The 13,763-nt window shown below is 29.6% G+C and overlaps 1 pseudogene; it reads left to right on the plus strand.

The window, feature by feature from the left end:
* Positions 1–2,271: 2,271 nt before the first annotated feature.
* Positions 2,272–13,763, plus strand: part of LOC119612208 — a 46,588-nt pseudogene continuing 35,096 nt past the window's right edge.

The following is a 13,763-nucleotide window of genomic DNA, read 5'->3' on the forward strand; positions in this document are numbered from 1 at the left end:
AGTAGATAAATCTGATATAAGCATAACTTCTTTGTATAGAAAATTTTTATACTTAATATTTTTTATAGAAAAATATGATTTTCTATAGAAACAACTGATACACCAGCAAATCTCTTAAATAATTGATTCCCTAATTGTTTTTTTAAAATTGAGTTTTAAAAAAACAAATTTTTGAAATATTGAGCAGCACAGAATCGGCAGAATTTATTCATCACATCAGGTTTTCTAGATATCGTGTCATAAAGTTTGTGTACAGATTCGGAAAAGTATACTTTCGTCTCTGGGTTACAAATTTGTTGATCTGTGTTATTGAAAATTTAGATCCGTCAGTTATTAGGATTTTCTGAGGAGTATAAAAATCATAATAATTAAAATATCCATGAAAATTCTCACATTATTTCTACATACATTTTCTAAACTTTGGCAATCATAGAATTTATAATACTGGACTTGGTAACCTTGAAAATCAAAAATACCGCGTGTATCGATGACAACTGCGCATGACCTCGATAGAATTTAAAAAAATGTGCTTTTATTTGAAAGAGTTGCCAGATTATTAACATAGGAAAAACTTTTTCTCGTCATATATTTTTGATGTTGTTTCGTTCATTTTGAATGATGTAAAAATTATTATGCCAATAGCGTTTTTTAATTGTACTTATTGTTTTGGAAATATGTTTAAAGTTATTGTTTTTCAATTTCGATCAGATGTAAAGCTTTGACAATCCATAGGATGGAGCATTTTACTAAATAAGAATATACACTAAAACCTCGTTTTATGACAATTTAAGGTGTTATTTCTAAAAAACTGTTTTATTTTTAATTTAGAATAAATTTATACTAAAATTAAAAAGAAAAATCTTATAAAATAGACTACTCCAAACACTCCCTCTTAACTCTAATTTTTAAAAGTAGAAGAGTTTGTCTTGCTATTGTCATTTAAATAAAAAAACGAATTTTGTGTTTTATGAAAAGTCGACTTTTGGTTTTTTCACTTTTGACGACTTTTCGATTAAATTAAAATTATTTAACTTAATTTAAAGTTAAAATTTTAGATTTTTAGATTTTTTTCCTTTTTTTTATTGACTTTTAAAATCGATTTTCACTTTTTTCTTATAATATAGTCGACTTTTCAACTTTGTTAGGAAAAAATTCCAAAAAAGTTCCAAATAGTCGATTCTTTGATTATTTTATAGTCGATTTATACAACCATAACATTAGATTTTTAATATAAATAACATAAATACAAAAGATTAACAAACATATTTGAACTAGGGTTCTATCTTTCGAATAATCGAACAATCGACTTTTTGTCAAAAAAAGTCGAAGTCGATAACTCGACTATGGTCTGTCGAAAAAAAGTCGAAAAGTCGACTTTGTTATAAAAGTCGAAAAAAGTCGAAAAAGTCGAATAAAGTCGAAAAAAGTCGAAGAAAGTCGAAAAAAGTCCAAAAAAGTCGAAAAGTCGTAAAAGTCGAAAACTCAAAAATTGTAGAAACAAGTCAAAAATAGTCGATAATCTTAAAAAAAGTGGAAAAAAATTCAAAAACTCTACAATAGTCGGAAAAACTCGAAAAAAGTCAAAAAAAAGTCGAAAATAGTCAAAAAGTCGAAAAAATCGAAAAGTCGGAAAAAGTCGAAAAAAGTCGGAAAAAGTCGAAAAAAGTCCAAAAAAGTTCGAAAAAAGTCGGAAAAAGTCGAAAAGTCGACTATTTATAAAATACTTATAGTCGAAAAGTCGACTTTTAATTAAATGAAAAAGTCGAAAAATCGAGAGTTGAAAAGTCTACTTTTAACTAAAACTTTTTCGTTTGAACTATAGAACCCTAAATTTGAACACCTTTTCAACAATGGCAGCCCTTAACAAATCGCTATAATATAAGCTAGCAGCAAAACATCTTTTTTCCCAGTTAAATTTTTTACTAAATCGCTTAAAGTGTAAAGAAAAACGCTAAATTAATAACACTACCGGCAGCTGACTCTGAAAAAAATGACATAATTTGTAATTGTTTACAAACGAAAAGCCAAGTACGTGTCGTAAATCATTTAACGTTATTTTAAATAAAAACAACTAAAGTTAATAACAAATAATCCAAAAAACAAATGTGACTATTATGTGTATATAAACTAAAAGGTAAGTCCACAGGTGAAGCGAAAAAAGAAGCATTGCAAAATCAACGTAGCTTTTAGAAAAATCCGCCCAAAGCTTTATTACGTGTGTCGTCTGTCTATATGCCAGCCAATGTTTATTGTTGTATAAACTTTGTTGTTTTTGTTCTTTTATAACACTTGCAGAATACATATTAACAAAACAAGAAGCTGTTTATAGAATAAATATGAAAGAAAAAGTTAAAGAATCTTAAGCATAATATTAAAAAGTGTTAAAAATGATTTTGAGGAATTCGAAAGTTTATTGTTAAACAAATAAAAAAAAGCTTATAAAATAAGGATTACGGGGAAAATGAAATTCTGTGATTTTGTGTTTAAAATGTGTTAAAATTTTTAGAATCTAGTGATACCTACTTTTGATAAATAATATGAATAATAAATTTCATCTTTATGGAGCTAAATAAAGACATGTGTTTAACCAAGAACTAAACTTTTGACAATTGGAAACATTTAATTCTGAAATTTTATCCTTTTGGACTGTTGCCTATTTTGTTGCCGGAATTAATTTAATCGTTTGCTGAATATAATTGTGTATTCGATAACATTTCAACAACTACTATGTGAATTTTCTTTAATTTTAACAATGTCCTTGAGGGTGAAATGAATAACGCCATAATTCAGACGAGAAGTAAGAGAAATTCTGTTTATTTTTGTTTAAAATTGAATGGTCATTAATCTCTGGAAATCATTGATGTACGTATTTAGAATATGCATATTGTCACGTGATAAATGTTTATTATACTCTACACCAAATAGTAAGTTAAATTTTGAATACAAAATTCATTTGTAACAATTAACAATTAAGATTCTTCGGAAACATTTAGTTTTCATTTAAAGTAAATCACAATTTACTAACGTATAATGATCATAATTTAGTCTATAGTCCAGGTTAGAGTTTTGTTTATAGTATAGGCTTTAGTTTAGTCTATAATTTAGGCTATACTCTAGATAATAAATTGCTCTATGGTCATGTATATAGTTATGTCTATAAAGTATTGGCTATAGTGTAGTCTATAATCATGTCTAGTCATGTATAGTCCATCTTGACTATAGGCTATATTGTTGCCTAGTTTTTGCTCTATTTTATGGTCTAGTGTATAGTCTCGTGTATGATATAGTCTCTTGTCGCGTCTACAGTCTAGTCTATAGACTACATACTAGATTAGTCTAGTATATAAATTCTAGACTATTGTCTAGTCTATAGCCTTGGATATAGTCTAGTCTATAGACTTGTCTATAGTATATTCTATAGCCTTGTATATAGTTTAGTCTATAGAGTAGTCTATAGTCCTGAAATTTTATCCTGAAGTCTATAATATAGTCTATAGTTTAGAACATAGTTAAATTTATAATCTAGTCTATAGTTTAGTCTATAGTCTAGTCTACAGTCTAGACTATAGTCTACTCTATAGTCTAATCTATGGAGTAGCCGAGACTACAAATTGTATTAGTAATGAATAATCGAGCTTATGGACTATAGTCTAGTATATAGAGTAGTCTAAAGTATAGTCTAGTCTAGCCGGTTTAGCCGAGACTACATATTATATTATAGCAATAAATACAGACAATGATATAGTCGAGCTATAAACTATACTATAACTAGGCTAAAGTCAAGGCTATATACGAGATTATTCTATAATATAAACTGAACAATTGTCATGAGCATGAAGTAGATGACAGTCAAGACTCTTGACTAATTGTAATAAAAAATAAATGTTTACTCCAAAACAAATGAATTCCTTAAGCAACACACTTATGTATAAATCAAACTAATTTTTAAGTAAAACATGTTTCGAACAATTTTTAACACCCAAAACATTTAGATTGTTGTTTTAACCACAAACAATTTATTCTATTGATATTTTTAGCATTTTTTAAAATCAAAAGCTTTTTAGATATTAAACACTAATGATTTCTAGACAATTTTTTGTATACTTTTTAAGTTGGTTGAAGTAAATAATAAAATCAAGTTCTCTCAACCAAATATTAAGAAATTTATGTTGTTTTTTTTTTTATAAAGAAAAACTATTTTTTAAAACTCACGTAAACAAAATCAAAACAAATGATTTGTTATGAAAAACATTAGATTAGATTACTCTTTATTATTAACTGACCGGTGACAGTTGATACAAATAAAACCGAGCAAACATTTCAACTTTCTAAATAAAACAATTTAAAAGTATGTCTTAATTGGGTCAATGATAACAAATTTTTTTTTAATACTGTTGCTATACAAATACTTTTATCTTAAAAATAAAATGTGTTCTAGTTGTGATTTTTTGCTTTTTTTTAATAAAATGATTTAAATGTTTATATACAAATGCGTATCAACAGACAAGCTAGAACATTGGCCAACGTGCAATACGTTTGTTTTCTTTTTATTTTTAGAACATATGGACTATAGCCCAGCAAACATAATGGCAAATATTTTATATAGATTTCTATTAAATTCTTTAGCAAAGTTTATAAATACAACTTTGGGAAAAATATTGACACCACTTTAAAAAATCTTATTCTTTTTTTAATATTCACATATCTATCTGCATTAAGTAAAGAGAGTATCAAAGTTTTAACATCTTTAACAAATAAGTTTGTTGGGTAAACTAGTCTTTTAAAATTGTTCAATTGTATTTAGTTTTTTTTTTAATGGAAATTTTATTTCATAATAATAAATGAAATGCAAATTAATAAATACAAAAATAAATACATATGTTTAAACTACAAATACCTTTATGTTAAACAACTCAAGTTCAAGTGTTTAAATTTTAGTAATAAATTTAATTTAAACATTTATATCAAATAAAAACTACAACCTCCTAGGGACATGTTTTTTAATAAAATATTAAATCATTCTCTACATATACAAAAATAAAATAAGGTTTTTCTTTAGAATTTAAATTTATTATATCCCATAGGGTTATATTTCTTCCAATCACTATTGAGTAGTGTCTCTCAATACAATAAAAAATGCAAGTGAACAAAAGAATCGACTGTCAGAACCATTCCAGCAATTTTTTTTTTAATTTTAAAGAAATAATATATATACATACATATTGGAATTTTTTACTAAATAAAATAAATGAAAGTGACTTATTTGGCAATAGCGAAGCATTTCTATAAGCAATAAATTTAAAACATTTTTAAAAATATATAAATATAGAAAATAATAAATTATTGTCGAGCTTTAGGATTACTTTTAAATAAAAACAATTTAATGAAAATATATAAACAGTCTGGGGTAATCGACCATAATATGTGCCACACCAGCTATGATTTTTCAAAGATGTTGCTACTGAATGGGCTGATTTATGGAAAATATTGATAAATAGATTAAATGGTAATCAGGGGTATATACTAGATTGTAAACTAGTCTATAGTCTAGTCTATAGTCTAGTCTATAGTCTAGTCTATAGTCTAGTCTATAGTCTAGTCTAGTCTAGTCTAGTCTATAGTCTAGTCTATAGTCTAGTCTATACTCTAGTCTATAGTCTAGTCTATACTCTAGTCTATAGTCTAGTCTATAGTCTAGTCTATAGTCTAGTCTATAGTCTAGTCTATAGTCTAGTCTATAGTCTAGTCTATAGTCTAGTCTATAGTCTAGTCTATAGTCTAGTCTATAGTCTAGTCTATAGTCTAGTCTATAGTCTAGTCCTATAGTCTAGTCTATAGTCTAGTCTATAGTCTAGTCTATAGTCTAGTCTATAGTCTAGTCTATAGTCTAGTCTATAGTCTAGTCTATAGTCTAGTCTATAGTCTAGTCTATAGTCTAGTCTATAGTCTAGTCTATAGTCTAGTCTATAGTCTAGTCTATAGTCTAGTCTATAGTCTAGTCTATAGTCTAGTCTATAGTCTAGTCTATAGTCTAGTCTATAGTCTAGTCTATAGTCTAGTCTATAGTCTAGTCTATAGTCTAGTCTATAGTCTAGTCTATAGTCTAGTCTATAGTCTAGTCTATAGTCTAGTCTATAGTCTAGTCTATAGTCTAGTCTATAGTCTAGTCTATAGTCTAGTCTATAGTCTAGTCTATAGTCTAGTCTATAGTCTAGTCTATAGTCTAGTCTATAGTCTAGTCTATAGTCTAGTCTATAGTCTAGTCTATAGTCTAGTCTATAGTCTAGTCTATAGTCTAGTCTATAGTCTAGTCTATAGTCTAGTCTATAGTCTAGTCTATAGTCTAGTCTATAGTCTAGTCTATAGTCTAGTCTAGTCTATAGTCTAGTCTAGTCTAGTCTAGTCTAGTAGTCTAGTCTAGTCTATAGTCTAGTCTGGTCTATAGTCTAGTCTAGTCTATAGTCTAGTCTAGTCTATAGTCAAGTCTACAGTCTAGTCTATAGTCAAGTCTACAGTCTAACATATAGTTTACTCTATAGTCTAGTCTCTATAACTAAATTATAGTCAATTTCAAAAAATCAGGTTTTGTAGTGGCTTGATGAAAGTGGGAAGAGAGAATCAATAATTTTCCAAACTCCTAAAACTTGTAAAAAAATCTTAATTACATTTCCTACTTTTTCTTTCAGTGGAAGCAGAACTGCTAAATTTATGAAACACTTAAAGTTTTGTATATTTAAACTGTTACATTCTACAGGATGTTTAATGTATTTTATCTGTTTTCATAACACATTTACCATGACAATATTTATTACAGCTCTCAGCTCAATGTCAACTTAATGGCTGGATATTATTTAAAATATAACCCGTGGGCGTCTTTTTGGCCAAAAAAGAAACGAAATATATATATTTACTCCTTTTGTTAGTTGAAAAGATAGACCAGAAAAGTAAAAGTTTAACACCACCACCACAACAACAACAACAACAATAAGTTTAACGTACATTATAAAACCGGTGAAAAGGTTCATTTCCGTTGTTCGTAGAAGAAGAAAAATAAACAAAGAATAAAATGAAGTGGAAGAAATACTATTAAATAATAATAGACAGGCTGCTCCCACAGCGAATTATTTGTTTGAGTAGCTTTAAATCTATGTTGTTTGCCCTTGCTGGTCATTTAGCCTTTAAAGGAAAGTTTCCTGTTCTTTTCCCATTCTTTACGTTTTAACTCGTACACTTGTTCAGGATTGAGCTTTTGAATTTTACGAAATTGTTTATTACGCTACGTGTCTATTTACTCGTTGACATTTACAAGATTTTTTTTCAGTATTTTTAACTTGATTTTGGTATTGGTGTTGTTGAAATGATTTCTTTTAAATGGCCAACTAGATAACAAATATTTTTTAGTGGCAGGAAAATTAATTCAGTAGTTGAGTAGAGTAGGATAAGAATTAGGAAAACTAACAATGACGTAGGCAACAATGATGGCGTTTTTTTTTCTATTTTCAAATTCGGTAGTACTGGACTATAGACTAGACTAGACTAGACTATGGATAGACTATAGACTAGACTATAGACTAGACTATAGACTAGACTATAGACTACTAGACTATAGGACTAGACTATAGACTAGACTATAGACTAGACTATAGACTAGACTATAGACTAGACTATAGACTAGACTATAGACTAGACTATAGACTAGACTATAGACTAGACTATAGACTAGACTATAGACTAGACTATAGACTAGACTATAGACTAGACGATAGACCTAGACTAATAGACTAGACTCTAGACTAGACTATAGGACTATGACTAGAATAGACTAGACTATAGACTAGACTATAGACTAGACTATAGACTAGACTATAGACTAGACTATAGACTAGACTCTAGACTAGACTATAGACTAGACTATAGACTAGACTATAGACTAGACTATAGACTAGACTATAGACTAGACTATAGACTAGACTATAGGACTAGACTATAGACTAGACTATAGACTAGACTATAGACTAGCCTATAGACTAGACTATAGACTAGGACTATAGACTAGACTATAGACTAGACTATAGGACTAGACTATAGACTAGACTATAGGACTAGACTATAGACTAGACTATAGACTAGAGACTATAGACTAGACTATAGACTAGACTATAGACTAGACTATAGACTAGACTAGACTAGACTATAGACTAGACTATAGACTAGACTATAGACTAGACTATAGACTAGACTATAGACTAGACTATAGACTAGACTATAGACTAGACTATAGACTAGACTATAGACTAGACTATAGACTAGACTATAGACTAGACTATAGACTAGACTATAGACTAGACTATAGACTAGACTATAGACTAGACTATAGACTAGACTATAGACTAGACTATAGACTAGACTATAGACTAGACTATAGACTAGACTATAGACTAGACTATAGACTAGACTATAGACTAGACTATAGACTAGACTATAGACTAGACTATAGACTAGACTATAGACTAGACTATAGACTAGACTATAGACTAGACTATAGACTAGACTATAGACTAGACTATAGACTAGACTATAGACTAGACTATAGACTAGACTATAGACTAGACTATAGACTAGACTATAGACTAGACTATAGACTAGACTATAGACTAGACTATAGACTAGACTATAGACTAGACTATAGACTAGACTATAGACTAGACTATAGACTAGACTATAGACTAGACTATAGACTAGACTATAGACTAGACTATAGACTAGACTATAGACTAGACTATAGACTAGACTATAGACTAGACTATAGACTAGACTATAGACTAGACTATAGACTAGACTATAGACTAGACTATAGACTAGACTATAGACTAGACTATAGACTAGACTATAGACTAGACTATAGACTAGACTATAGACTAGACTATAGACTAGACTATAGACTAGACTATAGACTAGACTATAGACTAGACTATAGACTAGACTATAGACTAGACTATAGACTAGACTATAGACTAGACTATAGACTAGACTATAGACTAGACTATAGACTAGACTATAGACTAGACTATAGACTAGACTATAGACTAGACTATAGACTAGACTATAGACTAGACTATAGACTAGACTATAGACTAGACTATAGACTAGACTATAGACTAGACTATAGACTAGACTATAGACTAGACTATAGACTAGACTATAGACTAGACTAGACTAGACTATAGACTAGACTATAGACTAGACTATAGACTAGACTATAGACTAGACTATAGACTAGACTATAGACTAGACTATAGACTAGACTATAGACTAGACTATAGACTAGACTATATACTAGGCTATATACTAGACTATATACTATGCTATAGCCTAGAATATAGACTAGAATATAGACTAGACTATAGACTAGACTATAGACTAGACTATAGACTAGACTATAGACTAGACTATAGACTAGACTATAGACTAGACTATAGACTAGACTATAGACTAGACTATAGACTATAGACTAGACTATAGATTAGACTATAGACTAGACTATAGACTAGACTATAGACTAGACTATAGATTAGACTATAGACTAGACTATAGACTAGACTATAGACTAGACTATAAACTAGTCTATAAACTAGACTATAGTCTAGACTCTAGGACCAGACTAACGAATTGAGAGTGATTTTAGTTTATTGTAATGTAAAACATGTAACTAGTTTTTCTTATATTATTCTTAGCATACCTTAAGGGTTTTCATTATTTTATACGAGGCCAACTTCTTAAAACATGCCACCAATACAAATTTAATACACTGATTGGGATTTGTTGTAATATTTATAAAACCCTACGCCACCATAGTGGTATAACGCATATGTCAAGGACTCTGCCAGTCCTACGAAAATTGATAGTTGAATTCCCATGCCATTTGAATGAACTATTAGAATGTTAAGAATCGATTCATAATTTGATTTATACATAAATATTAGTATCACTGCTGTAGGGTTTCATAATATTTATAATAATTTACTTATTTTTAATCTCAAAATATTTCGTTTTCTTGTTCATATTACAAAATTGTTGAATAAAAAATTAAGAAAAAAGTTTTATTCTCATTCAAGTTTATGCAATTTTAATTTTTTCATTTCTTTCCAACACTAATATTAGAATAAGAAAAAAACTTTTGGAACTTAGTATTCTTTTTAGTTCAAAAAAGTACAAAATCCAGAGTTTTTTTTTGAAGTAATAATCATACTCAAATCTTTTACTTTTGTTCTAGTTATGTTATGTTCCCCACTATATTTGTTTTAAACTGCAGGAAAATATGTTATCATCATTTATTCATGCAGTCGTTGTTGCTGTAACCCACCAGCCACCTTCTACAATTCCAACTAAACTTACAAACTAGCACAGCAATGTTTCTTTGAGGCAGTTGGCTGCTTTTTTTGAAAAAAAGTTTCAGTTTTTTTTGCAAGAGTTTTTCATACTCTACTAGTTGTAAATATTTTTTCGACTTAAATTGTTTGTCTGTGTAGGTTGAAAAATTACTGAAGATGAAATTGTTGAAAGTATTTTTTAAATAATCACAACTAAGTTTTATCATTGAGAGCTTAGAAATGTTTAAAAATTATTTTTCTTTTTATTAAGTTTCGTTTTATTTTCTTGATTATTTTACAAGTTGATGATTGGATTATGGTTGAAAATAATTTTTCTGCTGTTAAATGTAGTGAAATGAAATGTATTTTATAAAGCTTATAAGAGTACTTACTTTATAACCTCAAAAAGGGTTTGAATGTAGGTAAATGTTAAGAGGGTTTTAAACATGAAATTAATATTTAATGTAAGGAGAAAGCAACTTAAAAATCCTTAAACAAATTATTTGAATTTTTGTCTATTGCAAAACTTTACTATGCAAATCGAAGTTTAATTGCCAACAATTATTTCTATACGTTATTGAATTTTGCCTGTAAATAGCCTGTGTCTTAATTTCTTATCCACCATCAAAAAAGATGGGGGGTATATTGATTTTGTCATTCCGTTTGTAACACATCGAAATATTGGTCATAGACCCACAAAAGTATATATATTCTGGGTCCTCATTAAATTCTAAGACGATCTAGCCATGTCCGTCTGTCCGTCCGTCCGTCCGTCTGTCTGTCTGTCTGTCTGTCTGTCTGTCTGTCTGTCTGTCTGTCTGTCATGCAAGTGACACTCTTACTTGTTTTTAAGCTTAATTCTTTTTAGTTAATATCTTTTTAGTCTTAGTTCACTGGACAACCATTTTAGCAGTTAAATACTTTATGAACTATAAAGAAGTATGTATATTTTGCACATCTTTTGTTCTAATGTTTTCTTGGGAAAAATAAATTCTATCTTTAATTTTCTGAGTTTACTTTTAAGAAGTAAACTTCAAGGCTGTAAGTCATATACAAGCATTGTTCTTCTGTTTACAACAGAGATTAGCAAATTGAGTAAATGGTACTTATACAAAAGGGTACTTTTAAGAAGAATTTTGGAACTTTAAAATGTTCAAATAGTCTTTAGTGTTTAGGGTAAGTTCAACCTAAATTTTCAGTTAATCATCTTTAAAATAAATTCATAAATAACGAAGACATGATCTAAATTCTGTTTCTAGTACAGTTCTAGTTGAGTTGTAGTTGAATTCTAGTTCAGTTCTAGTTCAGTTCTAGTTCAGTTCTAGTTCAGTTCTAGTTCATTTCTAGTTCAGTTCTAGTTCAGTTCTAGTTCAGTTCTAGTTCAGTTCTAGTTCAGTTCTAGTTCAGTTCTAGTTCAGTTCTAGTTCAGTTCTAGTTCAGTTCTAGTTCAGTTCTAGTTCAGTTCTAGTTCAGTTCTAGTTCAGTTCTAGTTCAGTTCTAGTTCAGTTCTAGTTCAGTTCTAGTTCAGTTCTAGTTCAGTTCTAGTGCAGTTCTAGTTTAGTTCTAGTTCAGTTCTAGTTCAGTTCTAGTTCAGTTCTAGTTCAGTTCTAGTTCAGTTCTAGTTCAGTTCTAGTTCAGTTCTAGTTCAGTTCTAGTTTAGTTCTAGTTCAGTTCTAGTTCAGTTCTAGTGCAGTTCTAGTGCAGTTCTACTTCAGTTCTAGTTCAGATCTAGTTCAGATCTAGTTCAGTTTTAATTCAGTTCTAGTTCAGTTCTAGTTCAGTTCTAGTTCAGTTCTAGTTCAGTTCTAGTTCAGTTCTAGTTCAGTTCTAGTTCAGTTCTAGTTCAGTTCTAGTTCAGTTCTAGTTCAGTTCTAGTTCAGTTCTAGTTCAGTTCTAGTTCAGTTCTAGTTCAGTTCTAGTTCAGTTCTAGTTCAGTTCTAGTTCAGTTCTAGTTCAGTTCTAGTTCAGTTCTAGTTCAGTTCTAGTTCAGTTCTAGTTCAGTTCTAGTTCAGTTCTAGTTCAGTTCTAGTTCAGTTCTAGTTCAGTTCTAGTTCAATTCTAGTTCAGTTCTAGTTCAGTTCTAGTTCAGTTCTAGTTCAGTTCTAGTTCAGTTCTAGTTCAGTTCTAGTTCAGTTCTAGTTCAGTTCTAGTTCAGTTCTAGTTCAGTTCTAGTTCTAGTTCAGTTCTAGTTCAGTTCTAGTTCAGTTCTAGTTCAGTTCTAGTTCAGTTCTAGTTCAGTTCTAGTTCAGTTCTAGTTCAGTTCTAGTTCAGTTCTAGTTCAGTTCTAGTTCAAATATCATTATCGTTCTAGATGGGACTTTTTCGGATAGTGACTGGGAAGGAATTATTAAGTGTAAAAGTTAAAAACGCAGGATTCACTTATATTCATATTTATATAACTCATTTTCGATTTCACAAAAGTAATTGTTTTCATTGCAGCACTTACTTTCGTACGCATTTATAATTTATAGCATTTTGTTGGTTGCATTTTAATTTGTTGTCGTTTTTTGTACGTTTAACACTCCATCGTAATTATTCAGACAATTTAACCCATTTATTTCTTCCACTAAAGCTGGTGCTGCCGCAGTATTCATAGTCATAATATTATAATTATGAAAGAAAAAACGAAAAAAATAATGAAAATAACCATTCTTTAAACATGTTAGTAAATGCAAGGATATTGCAGCAGTAGTAAAACTGGCAGTTTGTTTGGCTGCCACCGACTGATGCTTGGCGCGAACTGTTTCAATGATGATGACGATGATAGGTGTTAATGGTGGTATTTAAAAGAAAAAAAAAAATATATATATATATATATATATGTATGTATATATGTTTCTTTTCCATTCCTGCAATTTGCCACTTTATTCATTCGTTAATTTTCATCCATCGTACGCGTGTGCGTTCTTTTTGTGTGTGTATTTATACCCTATGGGGAGGTATTATGCATTCATTGTGGTGTTTGTAACGGTAACCTACTAACTTTCTGAACTGATTTTATAATATTATTTCGACTGTCCTTGTAAACCTGGTAATTAACTACTGATCGCAATTTTGAACACAAATCGATTTTTGGATTTTAATTCAAAATCGGTCTAGGATTTCACATAGCCTCCATACAAATGTTCTCTCTGAATTGCTCTCACAACATTTGAAATTTCACATACAGGCTCTGGCTTCTATGTTCAGGCATGACCGTCTATACTTTCCTATTTTCCATTATTCTTTGCTAAAGGATCATGAAAAACACAGAACAACATAAATACACATGTACGTTTGTATGTAGTACACACATACACTTTCATTTTAAAGGAAACTATCAGCAAATGGTTTTATTTCCGTTGGGAAAAAGTGTGAAAACTTTTTGTACACACACACATACATTAATACTTT

Source organism: Lucilia sericata, unplaced genomic scaffold (genome assembly GCF_015586225.1).
Source record: "Lucilia sericata isolate MDLA Ls3-8-SP2 unplaced genomic scaffold, ASM1558622v1 Contig001626F_arrow, whole genome shotgun sequence".
Classification (NCBI taxonomy): Eukaryota; Metazoa; Arthropoda; class Insecta; order Diptera; family Calliphoridae; genus Lucilia; species Lucilia sericata.